Source organism: Ptychodera flava, chromosome 9, assembly GCF_041260155.1.
Source record: "Ptychodera flava strain L36383 chromosome 9, AS_Pfla_20210202, whole genome shotgun sequence".
NCBI lineage: Eukaryota > Metazoa > Hemichordata > Enteropneusta > Ptychoderidae > Ptychodera > Ptychodera flava.
The window spans coordinates 762,871-777,383 of NC_091936.1; positions in this window are offsets into that span (position 1 = coordinate 762,871).

Below are 14,513 nucleotides of genomic sequence, written 5' to 3' on the forward strand. Positions count from 1 at the left end.
GCGGTGGTGTGTTCACAAAGTGGAATCTGTGTTTTATCACAGATGTGTTTTGTGATTACACCTAGCTATCTGCCTTCCTTACATCTTCACTGTCATCCCCTTAGCCAATCAGCTCTTCTACCCATGACTGTTATCAATCCTCCTTCCCAGCCAATCAGCCACGTTTGCACACGACACTACATAATCAAGCCTTTGTCTCATCGCTCCCATTCATTCATTCATTCATTCATTCAGCCGCTGGGTCCATGCCATACCAGCTCAGCCTATCCCACCACCATCCCCTGTCTCCTCCTCTCTTTTTCCCTTTCTTTCAAGTGTCCAGGCTTTGGATTCCATCCTGACCCCCATTTCTCAGGAATTCCACTCCTTTCCCACATTGCGGCCTCTCAGGATGGATTCATCATCAAGGTCATTCAGACCTTGACCCCAAGGTCACCAAGGACTGTTGCCCGGTTGCTTGACTGAAGGGGCCCTCTCCCATATATTTTGCTCATATTTTATTGTAGGTTAGTTTGCTACTTCTATTTTGACTGTTTTGTATTGTAAGTTTTGATAGTATTTTAGTTTGAGATCTGCGAGGGCACTAGTTCTATGCCCTTTACTGCTTTATATTTGCCGTTTCATCTTGTGCTTTATTCTTTATTTTGTTGGCGTTTACTTTCTCCTTTTGCAATAAACCCTCCTGTCTTTCCTCAACTTAGCGGTGGTGTGTTCACAAAATACCAGCAAGTCAAGGTTATTGTTACACACTGACAAATTAAACACTCTACAAACAAAATATACACTAGTACAGAAATTTGCGAGAAGTAAGCGAGAATACATACTTTTTCGCAATAACTTTGCAAGAATTTAATTTTCTTGCAATCAACTGGTGAGAACTGTGCTTTCTCGTTCAGCATCTGTGAGAAACTGAATTCTCGCAATCAATCAGCAAGAAATTTGTTTTCTCGCTCTGCATCTGCGAGAAATTGTATTCTTCTGTGTAAGTATTTCACAAAAATTTCACAATTTCTCGCAGATGCAGAGCGAGAAAACATAGTTCTCGCCGATTGATTGCGAGAATTCAATTTCTCGCAGATGCATGGGAGAAAGCACAGTTCTCGAAGCTTGATTGCGAGAAAGTATGTATTCTCGCTTACTTCTCGCAATACAGCAAGAAAGTGTCCATTTCTCACAAATTTCTGTAATAGTGATATGAATTTATCAGTTGTCATCATTGATGAACTTACCATGGCTGGTAACAGTTTATTCAATTTTATTCATCTCCGTCTTTAAGAAATCAAAAGAAATTAAAGCTGCAAGCAGCGTTGGCGGTGCCCAAGCCTAATATGACATATACACACAAAAATTGACCTTGAAATCGGATATTTGAGAAAAGATTTTTATCTTATAGTACTCGTCATGCATCACTTCAAGGATGACATGAGTAAAATTTCGACTCAATCGGTGGTTTCGTTTTGGAAAAGTAGATTTTTGAAGATTAAATTGGTATTTTTCGAAAATCCAATATGGCGGACAAGTCACGTCACCGATCCAAATGTCTTTCGCAAACTTGAAAGAGATATTTCTAAGGATGACATGAGTAAAATTTCAGCTCAATCTGTGTTTTAGTTCTGCAGAAGAAGATTTTTGAAGATTAAGTTGGTATTTTTTCGAAAATCCAATGTGGCGGCCAGATCGCGTGACCGATCAAAACGTCTTTCACAAACTTCAAAGAGATCACTCTAAGGATGATATGAGTAAAATTTCAGTTCAATCGGTGTGTTGGTTCTGGAGGTCAATTAGGTCATGTGACATTTTGTGAAAAAACTCTATCCCATACTTTTCCCCATATACCAAAAATCAGACCTCTAGCTATATTGGCTTGCCCAAAATTAGGTATGTGCATATTTAATGAGGTAGAAGATATGGCACCATATGGTCTCCCATCATACCAAATATGAAGGGTGTAGCACTTGTGGTTACTTAGTTGTGAACATATACGTATATTTAAGGTTAAAGGTCATGAAGGTCACATGACATTTTGTCAAAAAAATTGTATTGCTAAGTTATGCCTATATACCAAAAATCAGACCTCTAGTTCTATTGGCTTGCCCAAAATTAGGTATGTGCATATTTAATGAGGTAGAAGATATGGCACCATATGGTCTCCCATCATAAAAAATATAAAGGGTGTAGCACTTGTGGTTACTTAGTTGTGAACATATACGTATATTTAAGCTTAAAGGTCATCAAGGTCACATGACATTTTGTCAAAAAATTGTATTGCTAAGTTATGCCTATATACCAAAAATCAGACCTCTAGCTCTATTGGCTTGCCCAGAATTAGATATGTGCATATTTAATGAGGTACCGGATATGGCATCATAAGGTCTCCCATCATACTAAATATGAAGGATGTAGCACTTGTGGTTCCTAAGTTATGGACGTATATGTATATTTGAGGTCAAAGGTCATCGAGGTCACGTGGCATTTTGTCAAAAAACTTTCTATTCCATACCCATCCCCATATACCAAAAATCAGACCTCTAGCTCTATTGGCTTGCCCAGAATTAGATATGTGCATATTTAATGAGGTACAGGATGTGTTGTCATAAGGTGTCCCATCATACCAAATATGAAGCGTGTAGCACTTGTGGTTACTGAGTTATGGACAAATATGTATATCCAAGGTCAAAGGTCATCGAGGTCACATGACATTTTGTCAAAAAAAATTGTAATGCTAAGTTATCCCTATATACCAAAAATCAGACCTCTAGCTCTATTGGCTGGCTCAGAATTAGATATGTGCATAATTAATGAGGTACAGGATGTGGTGTCATAAGGTCTCCCATCATACCAAATATGAAGGGTGTAACACTTGTGGTTACTGAGTTATGGACATATACGTATATTCAAGGTCAAAGGTCATCAAGGTCACGTGAGATTTTGTCAAAAATATTGTATTGCTAAGTTATCCCTATATACCAAAAATCAGACCTCTAGCTCTATTGGCTGGCTCAGAATTAGATATGCGCATAATTAATGAGGTACAGGATGTGATGTCATAAGGTCTCCCATCATACCAAATATGAAGGGTGTAACACTTGTGGTTACTGAGTTATGGACATATACGTATATATAAGGTCAACGGTCATGAAGGTCACGTGACATTTTGTCAAAAAAAATTGTATTGCTAAGTTATGCCTATATACCAAAAATCAGACCTCTAGCTCTATTGGCTGGCTCAGAATTAGATATGCGCATAATTAATGAGGTACAGGATGTGGTGTCATAAGGTCTCCCATCATACCAAATATGAAGGGTGTAGCACTTGTGGTTACTGAGTTATGGACATATACGTATATTCAAGGTCAAAGGTCATCGAGGTCACGTGAGATTTTGTCAAAAATATTGTATTGCTAAGTTATCCCTATATACCAAAAATCAGACCTCTAGCTCTATTGGCTGGCTCAGAATTAGATATGCGCATAATTAATGAGGTACAGGATGTGATGTCATAAGGTCTCCCATCATACCAAATATGAAGGGTGTAACACTTGTGGTTACTGAGTTATGGACATATACGTATATATAAGGTCAACGGTCATGAAGGTCACATGACATTTTGTCAAAAAAAATTGTATTGCTAAGTTATGCCTATATACCAAAAATCAGACCTCTACCTCTATTGGCTGGCTCAGAATTAGATATGCGCATATTTAATGAGGTACAGGATGTGGTGTCATAAGGTCTCCCATCATACCAAATATGAAGGGTGTAGCACTTGTGGTTACTGAGTTATGGACATTTATGTATATTCAAGGTCAAAGGTCATCAAGGTCACATGACATTTTTTCAAAAAAATTGTATTGCTTAGTTATGCCTATATACCAAAAATCAGACCCTCTAGCTCTATTGGCTGGCTCAGAATTAGATATGCACATAATTAATGACATACAGGATGTAGTGTTATAAGGTCTCCCATCATATCAAATATGAAGGGTGTAACACTTGTGGTTACTGAGTTATGGACATATACGTATATATAAGGTCAACGGTCATGAAGGTCACGTGACATTTTGTCAAAAAAAATTGTATTGCTATTAAAGTTATGCCTATATACCAAAAATCAGACCTCTAGCTCTATTCGCTGGCTCAGAATTAGATATGGGCATAATTAATGAGGTACAGGATGTGGTGTCATAAGGTCTCCCATCATACCAAATATGAAGGGTGTAGCACTTGTGGTTACTGAGTTATGGACATTAACGTATATTCAAGGTCAAAGGTCATGAAGGTCACGTGACATTTTGTCAAAAAAATTGTATTGCTAAGTTATGCCTATATACCAAAAATCAGACCTCTAGCTCTATTGGCTGGCTCAGAATTAGATATGCGCATAATTAATGACGTACAGGATGTGATGTCATAAGGTCTCCCATCATACCAAATATGAAGGGTGTAACACTTGTGGTTACTGAGTTATGGACATATACGTATATATAAGGTCAAAGGTCATGAAGGTCACGTGACATTTTGTCAAAAAAATTGTATTGCTAAGTTATCCCTATGTACCAAAAATCAGACCTCTAGCTCTATTGGCTGGCTCAGAATTAGATATGCGCATAATTAATGAGGTACAGGATGTGGTGTCATAAGGTCTCCCATCATACCAAATATGAAGGGTGTAGTACTTGTGGTTACTGAGTTATGGACATTTATGTATATTCAAGGTCAAAGGTCATGAAGGTCACATGACATTTTGTCAAAAAAATTGTATTGCTTAGTTATGCCTATATACCAAAAATCAGACCTCTAGCTCTATTGGCTGGCTCAGATTAGATATGCACATAATTAATGACGTACAGGATGTAGTATTATAAGGTCTCCCATCATACCAAATATGAAGGCTGTAGCACTTGTGGTTACTTAGTTATGAACATGTACTCGTACATTGAAGGTCAAAGGTCATCGAGGTCACATGACATTTTGTCAAAAAAATTGTATTGCTAAGTTATGCCTATATACCAAAAAATCAGACCTCCAGCTCTATTGGCTTGCCCAGAATTAGATATGTGCATATTTAATGAGGTACTGCATATGGCACCATATGGTCTCCCATCATACCAAATATGAAGGATGTAGCACTTGTAGTTCCTGAGATATGGACATATATGTACATTTGAGGTCAAAGGACATTGGAGTCATGTGACATTTTGCTAAAAAAATTGTATCCCATACCTATCCCCATATACCAAAAATCAGACCTCTAGCTATGTTGGCTTGCCCAAAATTAGATATGTGCATATTTAATGAGGTGCATGATGTGTCATCATAAGGTGTCCCATCATGCCAAAAATGAATGATGTAGCTCTTGTGGTTACTGAGTTAGGGACATATATGTATGTTTGAGGTCAAAGGTCATGGAAGTAATGTGACATTTTATTAAAAAAATTTGTTTTCCGTGGTTATCCCTATATACCAAAAATCAGACCTCTGGCTCTATTGGATTGCCCGGAATTAGATATGACTCTTACATAGGCCAGAATAAGCCATTGATATGGCTTAGCTGCAGAAGTATAGGGGAGGTCAAAGGTCATTGAAAAATCAGAAAAATAATACTTTAAAAATCTTCTTCTCAAAAACTGCCAGGTCAATTTCCTTGAAATTTAATATATAGCATCTAGGTAGTATTGCCTATAAAGTTTGCGAAAAGATTTTGGATCGGTCAAATTTTATGGAAATGGGACGGTAAAAAACATTTTCATTTCAAAATTGTAGCCAGGTCACATGACTAATTAAAAATTCAAGGGTCAGGTGCACCACTTCTCATTGGTCCCCATCATTGTACCAAGTTTGAAATGTTTAGCATAGGCGGTATTCAAGTTCTAGGCTGGCAAAAATTGACACAAGAAGAAGAAAGAAAAATTCCAACGAAACCAATAGGTGCCCAAGCTTGGGCTTGGGCACCTAACTAATAAAGATATTTGGTGGTGTGTCAATAGTCTCTGTAGGTGATATGTTGCAACTTAAACCTGTCATGGATGGATGGATTTTTAAAGATCTATACCAGGGATATGGCCCTTTATCAATAAACCTCTGGAAATATTACTTTACACTGGAGCATGAACGGACAGATATTATGCGACAGAAAGATGATAAACATTTTGCAGAATTACTTAATCATCTCAGAGTTGGCACACAAGAAGATATGAACCTACTTCAGCAAAAGGCTGACGAATTTTCTGGTCAAGCAGATCAATGTAAAAATGCAATTCACTTGTATACTACAATTGTAAATGTTGAAAAACACAATAAAGCAATTTTCACTAGAGTGCTGACAGAGAAATTACGGTGGCTCACCTGCATTCCAATGCAATACTCACTTTACTAGTCGCCTGATAATAAACTGCCACGTACTCCATTAGGACAGATTAGTGTTAATGTATGCAACTTATATTAATGAGCCGAATCATGCCATATATACAATTAAATGTATCTAACACAAATCTTGTGTATCCCATATCCCAACCCCATGCCTCCAAGTCAATTACTGCTTACCAACAACCAACTACTTCAACTGGACTCACACTTGAGGAGCTTCAGTGTCCTTGACGCTATTTTTTCTTTGATGAGTTTTACAATCTTTAATACTGTTGTGTTATATTCTCTATCGACAGTACCCGCGGTTCTTTACTTTTTCTGTCTGCTACTTCGACGATGTCTTTGCTGCCTGAACTCTATCATTGCTGCTCTGAAGTCAAATTCATCAAGTTTTTGGCCTTCCATGGTTAATCATCATTAGAACATTTATGACATCTTCACTCAGACAACTATGTTTCGATGTTTTACTCCTGTTTTTATGATACTGAACCCACTTTCACATTGGATACATGAGACTGGAATCACGACTGCACTTATGGCCAACTGCAATATTCGGAAAAAGTTTAAGATATTTGTAAAGAAGCGTGCAGACTGCCATTAAACTATTATTTCTAAGTTCGTTTAGCATTTGCTTAAATTGTTGATATTCAAAGCGGAGATCTTCAGGGTTTACAAGTACAAATCAGGTGCAATGGAAAAAAAAACATTTTTTCAAATAACAATGAACTATATTATAGACCATGTTACATTAGTACAGCCTTGAAGGAAACAATTTACCCGATTTGATTGACAAGATGTAGGACAAAATATTTCAAAATCATGAACATTTTTTGTCAGCAAATATTTTATTTTTAGTTGTGTATAAACTATGCATTGGAGGGAAACCACGTGTGCTCATGTTTTTATTACGAGGCTGGTTTTTTTCAATGCGTATCAGATTACGCAGATGTCAATTTAGTTTGCCTACTTCAGAGAAATTATGTGTGAAATAAGCAGGATTTTACGTTAACGGAAGCTCTGTTGTATTCATGTGATAAATGCTTATGTTATTTCACTTTTTTCGTGTTGATAAATTAATGTGACATTGAAAAATGTCCATGGTTTGAGTAAAAGCTATCTGGAAATGTCTGTGACATTATGCCTGATATGGTTTGCTTCAGATGAATTTTAGATACCATAGTTTTAAGTACACAAGTCATGAAAACTGCAGAATAGTATCAGCTAAGAGAGTGCATGGAAATCAAATCTATCACAAGGTAATCTAGAGAGTAAATAAACATGGCAGGAGGGAGAAAGAAACATTTTATTTGTGTGTCGAATTCAGTCATTTCTTGAGGTCATCATCCATTGCTGTACTTTGAAGTCATTTCACATGACAGTCAAAAGTTACTACACAGTGTATATATATAATTATACAATTGTATACACTGTGTATTAACTTTTGCCTTAGACTGAACACTTTTGCCCTAGACTGAACATGGGTCATGGTGTCACTTGTATATTTTGACATAGATTGTGAACTAAATAAGGGTTTCCAGAGGGCAGATGACAATGTGTAAAATATGATTTTATTAAACATAATCATCATTTATTAATAATCATAATTATAACAACAATGGGGTTTCCAGAAGGTATTTACACAAAATAGATGACATTGTTTGTTAAAAAGCAAGATTTTATTATTCTGTAATGTTCATATTAATAATTTATCAATATTCATAATTAATTTTTGATCATATCTAGAAATATCAACACAAATAATGTATAATTAGCCGGTGATAAAACCAGTCATAAAGCGAGATCTGTCATATATTGTTATGTGATAGAAAAGCGTGATAGAAAACGAACAAAAGGTCAACTAAGCAGTTTCCGTATAAAACAAAATTTATTACGAAAAATAAAACTAATTGCTAAGTCAGGGATAGAATACAAACTGTAAAAGTATGGGACGTTGGAGGGCAAAGCTCCAGTGCCAGAGTTGTAACAGTCCTTTGGCTTGCAGGCTTGAAGTTGCACAAAGTCCTCAGTAAAAATCCAGCATGGCAATGAAGATCTTGAAAAGTCTTGAAATTAACACTGCTGGAGTTTCCAAAGACTTGAAGTAACACGCAAGAGACATGATCCCAAAAGTCTGACTGCAAGCCCGCTGTCCCAGTATTTATACTCATGTGATTGTATAAGAGCATGAAGGAACAATCTAGAAGTTTTATTGACATTCTGATTACTGTTCTAAAATTATCTCTCTTACACATCTAATTAAATTTCCAGAACATTCCAAACACCACTAATTGAATTCAAGGTTGTGAGGTCGTTAAGGGCAGTGACCTTGAGTATGTTCTTGACTAATTAAACTCAAGCCATGATGAGTGTGGTGGAAAATGACATACATAACACACCCCTTCTTCAAAAAAGAAAATTTTTGAAAGAAAAATCTTTCTTTTACAAATGTAATATTAAAAGTGTGAATGACAATAAACTCTAAATACGAGAGAGACAGTCTGCAATTAAATTGTCTCTGTCTTTATATGTCTAATATCAAGGTTAAACTCCTGTAACAAAAACTCCATCTTTACAATCTCTGATTTTTGCCTTTTAATTTCGGCTTACACTAATTTGCGGAACGGAATGAGTGGAACGGAACGGAACGGAACGGAATAGCCACACCAAGTAAAAAATTAGTTTCTCTTAATTAGAGTCCATTTTTCGCCCACAGAATTTTTGAGCGGAAAAGAATGGAATTAAGAGAGACATTTTGATTTAAATAAAATATATCATTTATTCAACTCTACAAGTAAGGCACCTTAATTTTTGAAGTTTCCAAAATGAAAATTATGTCAAACACCACAGGAAATGAGGCTGTAATTTCAATTTGAAGCTACATCTAAATTTAACTCTAACCTGTAGCCCGTGAATCATGCCTTATAGAGGGCAGTACCATAGTGTGGAGGGGGTGGTCAACCCGAAAGAGGGCGTGTCTATGGCCAACATGTAGTTGTGCACTCTGTTTTGTACGATCACTATAGCTCAACATCCTTTTCAAACAATAATTGCATGTGTACGGCATACAACGACAATTAGGGGTGTAAACACTACCTGCCTTCAAAAACTGATCACAAAAGAATGACTTAAATTGCAAAACGGCCGTAGTTTCATGTTAACGCGTTGATCGACTGTGTATGTAAGTATAAGCGATGCCTTTTGTATGCATTACTGATGTCCTTCGACCTAGTTGTTTGGTCATTCGATAGATTGATTTCAGCCCCTCGTTTTTTACCGAGCATGCTAAGGGGTGAATCATTTGATTTCTGAAGGAGGGGCTGGAGGATTCGGGAGGGGGAACATTGTCACCCCCAACGGAGAATGATAAAATAATTTTCTGCAAAACCCCAAAGTGAGAAAACAAACGTTACCACTTCCCTGAGAGGAAGGCAAAAAATGTGATGCAAGGTGCTGGAATTACCAAAAATGAATGTTTAGAACCGACCTTAGTATTTTGATCTTTGAGATCTGGATATTTAAAAATTTTCTAAGGTGGGAAGTGGTTAGATAGGCAAAATTCTGCAATAAACATTACAGGTTGCATGAATGAACTTTGACATGCAAAACACATGCACGTGCACTTCACTTTGACAACAAAAAAAATATATTGCATTGCCTTCAGTTGTGCAGAAAATAATTTGTTTCGCGAGTATGCTTTTGAAAAAAAATGCTGTCATAATTGGTGAAAAAAAATTGTCTACACCTCCATTTTCACAATCCCCCAAATCAACTGGTGCTAGCTCCCATAAGTCTGCAGACCCTTGGCAACAGAAAACGAAAAAGAAGTGGCATCCGCGCCAATGAACAAACAATCAGCAATGCAATTCAATGTATCTATTTTAGAAGTTACGATTTGTCACCGCCTCCCTCTTTTTTTCACCTCCGCGCCAAATGTAATTAGGCGCCATGCCATCGAGGTGAATTATTACACAGACCGCCACCTCACAGGCGTTCTGTTGTGTGGGTAGTTTGTAAAAGTGTAGTTTATGCTACGTTCGGACGTTCTCTTCCGTAGCCTTAACGTCGGAACGTAGCAAAACTACATTTTCAAAAACTACCCACTCAACAGAACGCCTGTGCGCCATCTCACATGCCTCATGGTAGCCATAGCATCCTCCAGCAGATGCGATATCCAGGGTGAGGTTTGGATTCAGGTGTAGTTTCAGATTTGAATTATAGCTTCAGTCCAGTTGTCTTATTCATTCCCAGTAGCAGTCTAGGGGCAGTCTTGCCTAATCATATGTGTAATGTTTGATTTATTGTACTTGTTCTACCACAGTTCCCGAAGTGTGTTTCTATGGAATAAAATTCTTATTTAAGTCTTATTCATGATTTTCATCACGGCAAGAGAAACTTCGAAAAACAGATGCATTACTTTAAGGGTTGAAAAGTGATATTTTATTTAAATCCAAATTTCTGTTTTCGATCCGAAATTCCATGCTGTTCCCCTCCAAAATTCAGTGAACGAAAAAAAATGGACTCTAATTAAGAGAAACTATTTTTCTTTTTTGTGTGGCTATTCCGTTCCGTTCCGTTCCGTTCCGCTCATTCCGTTCCGCTAATCAGTGTAAGCCTTTAATTTCTGCAGAAAAACAAGAGAGTTGTGATCAATATAAACCACTATTTGCTGATTTTAGGAAGTAACGTAAACTTCAAAATGCTGTAAACCTGATATCAATGATAAACACTCCTTTTCAATTGTAGAGTAGTTTCTCTGGGATTTGTTAAATTTGCGTGAAAAGTAGCAAACAGGATGATCTATCCCATGACTATCCTCTCGCAATAAAACAGCACCACCAGCCTTATCACTAGCATCTACAGCTAATTTGAATGGCACACTGAAATCTAGTGCAGACAAGACTGGAGCACTTTGAAGTATGGCTTTAAGTGTATCAAATGCCTGTTGACATTGTTCAGACCAAACAAACTTTACTTTCTTTTTAAAGGGCCTACGACATGAAAATTAAAATGTTTTTTGACCCATTTGAGCTGTAGCGCAATCCGTCTATTATCGACTTGTTAAAGAGTAAGTCCCGCCATATTTTGAGGCTTTTTTTGTTTGACTTAAGGCCTATATTCTAGTTCTGGTTGTCAATGAAATTGGTATTAATAAAACAAACATTTACACACAAGCTGAAGCTTATTTTAGCGGTTTTCAGACGGTTGTATTGTGTTATTTTGACGAAAACACGGGAAAAGTTGCACGTTCTGACTTCAATCATGGCGACCTTTTTCCAGAAATTGCCGAGCTCACGTTTTGGCGTAAGTAGCTGTGATGTCCCTAATAGAACGCCCGATGGCGACTTAGTGCATCGACTCAGCCCGACTATGGTGATAGTGATAGTTTCATGAGTGAAAGCAGTGCAACTGAGAATGTCATCGTCACAGAAGATATGACACAACTGTTCAGAATTTACAGGCCTGCAGATTTTAACAGGCGGGACCTTAACCTAAACGAGAACAAGAGAGGAACTCTATAACAAGCCCATCACATGTACAGTCCAACACACTAACTACTGTCACTAGTGCACCGTACACACAACCGCAAGCTACCAAAATATGACCAGATATGAACTGAATATGCTCACGTGTTTTACAACAGGTTCATTAATAGAAGTACGCTTCACAGAACAATGAGATATATGTAATCACTATATGTAGCAGGTTTTTTTCAACTTCGCACAGTACTCTCAGAGTTTAATCACTAATTACAAAACTTTATTTAATATGCAAATGAGCTGTTAATTAACTTGAAACTGCTCAATGCTTTATGGGACAATTCGATATCCATCAGATCAACATTTGTAGCACGTTTTATTTAATTTAATATTGTAATTTTAGAGTAATGTTACTAATAACAGAGTTCATTAAATATGCAAATAAACCCTAAATTAACTTGACACTGTTCAATGATTCATAGCACAATTAAATATTTATCAAATCAATATCTCTAGCACGTTTCACAAAATTTGGTGCCGAAATTTCAGAGTTATATACCTAATTACAAAGTTTATTAAATATGCAAATGAACCCTTAATTAACTTTACACTACTAAATGCTTTACAGCACAGTTAGATATCTGTCGTATCTGTATGTGCAGCAGGTTTCATCACATTTGATGCAGTTATTATAAGACTTCATGAAATATGCAAATGAGCTCATATATCTGCAGTAGATTTCATCATATTTGGTGCAGTTATTTTGGAGTTATATCACTGATTACAAAACTTCATAAAATATGCAAATGACCTATTTGTTAACTTGACACTGCCAAATGCTTCTCAGTACAATTAGATATTTATCAAAACAATATCTGTACCCAATTTCAATGACTTGGGTCACAAAGTTCATTAAATATGCAAATGAACCCTTTATTGATTTCAAACTACTAAATGCTTTACACTACAGTTAGATATCAGTCGGATCAGTATCTGCAGCAGATTTCATCACATTTGGTGAAGTTAGATAGGAGTTATATGACTAATTACAAACCTTCATAAAATATGCAAATGAGCTATTTTTGTTAACTTGACACTGCCTAATGCTTCTAAGTATAATTAGATATATATCAGATCAATATTTGTTGCAAGTATCATCAAGTTTAGTGCAGGAATTTCAGAGTTATCTCACTAATAACAAAAGTTCATTAAATATGCAAATGAGAAGATAATTGACATGACACTCACAGTATCATCATAATGTTCTTAATAGATTGTCATCTGTGAAAAGTTTCATGAAATTTTGTGCAGTATTTTCTTGATATATGTCTACACTGTCAGTACCGTCTCCATAGGGAAACCTGCATTGTACGGAAAAAAATGATATTGCATAACTTCATTAATATGCAGGCCACACTAACCAAAATCTAATCAGTTCTTGCAAGTAGCATATGGTACCTGTGTACCAAATCTGACTTGAATCCATTCAGGCGTTTTTGAATTAGCGTGTAAACAGACAGACAGACACGCACACACACACACACGGACAGACAGACAGATATCGCTATGACATTAGCCCACGTGTTTACACACGTGAGCTAAAAATGAACGAAGTCTGGAGTTGCCATCCCACCTCATTATTACCTCTCAACATATATTGCCTCGTTCAAAAGCTTTATACAAAAATTTGAATTACACCATGACATTTGTAGATAAATGTAGTAGAGATCAAGTTGAAAATTGTCCACCGTTTAACACACAACTTTCCGATCCACAGCTGGAAGTTCAACCGGCTGAGGGTCACGTTAGCATAATAACCAAAGTAGTATTCTCTCCGCAAAATCTTCAGTTCGGCGTTATAAAACCTCACATGAAGTTTGGCACTTTTAAAAACATGTGACCGTGAAGACATGTCTAGCCAAATTCTCGGTAAGAAATAAATTAAAACTGACACAGTGTAAATATCGGGCACATTAATTGGCACCCGAGGCCTGGCGGCTCACCTGGCCATTTCTGTGACGGAGTGATCACCTACGTTTCTGCAGGTTTTTTTCTTGATTAAGTGTCAGCGATATAAAGCACAGTGGCCATTGTTTCATGACTGCGAAATTCTCAAAGAAGCTAAATATATTTTAGGGGAGACTTAGTCGAGAAGAAGGGAATACTAATGACGACAACGCGACTGCTTCGTCAACTGTATGAAACTTCTTAGTTCTGCATGGCAGGGCTGTGAGTTACCGGCGTTATATGGCCTCCCACCACAGCCCTGCAGACTGATATAGAAAAAACCGCTGGTCCTCCTGCAGAAATATGGCGGGCAGTTTCTCCACCAAAAACAGCCGATTTTGAATCCAAAACTTGCATTGATCTTCGTTTTCGAGCACACCGGCACCTCGCCTAGGTACACGATGTGCCCAGCCGCGCTTGTAAACTTACGAAAAGCCTACTTTTCTCTCTCTATGCGAGGGAAGCATTCGTATCCGCCGCCATTGTTAATCTCATTCAACCCATGAGCACTCGGGCAAAAACCAGCCTTGCTAACAAAAGAGCATCGCGATGTTGCACTCTGTAATAAATATTATTTCTAACCACCACTCAGCTATGTACAATCTACGATGATCATTTTCTGTTGACAAAATAATTTTCTTTTTTTCTCTTCAGGAGTTTTAT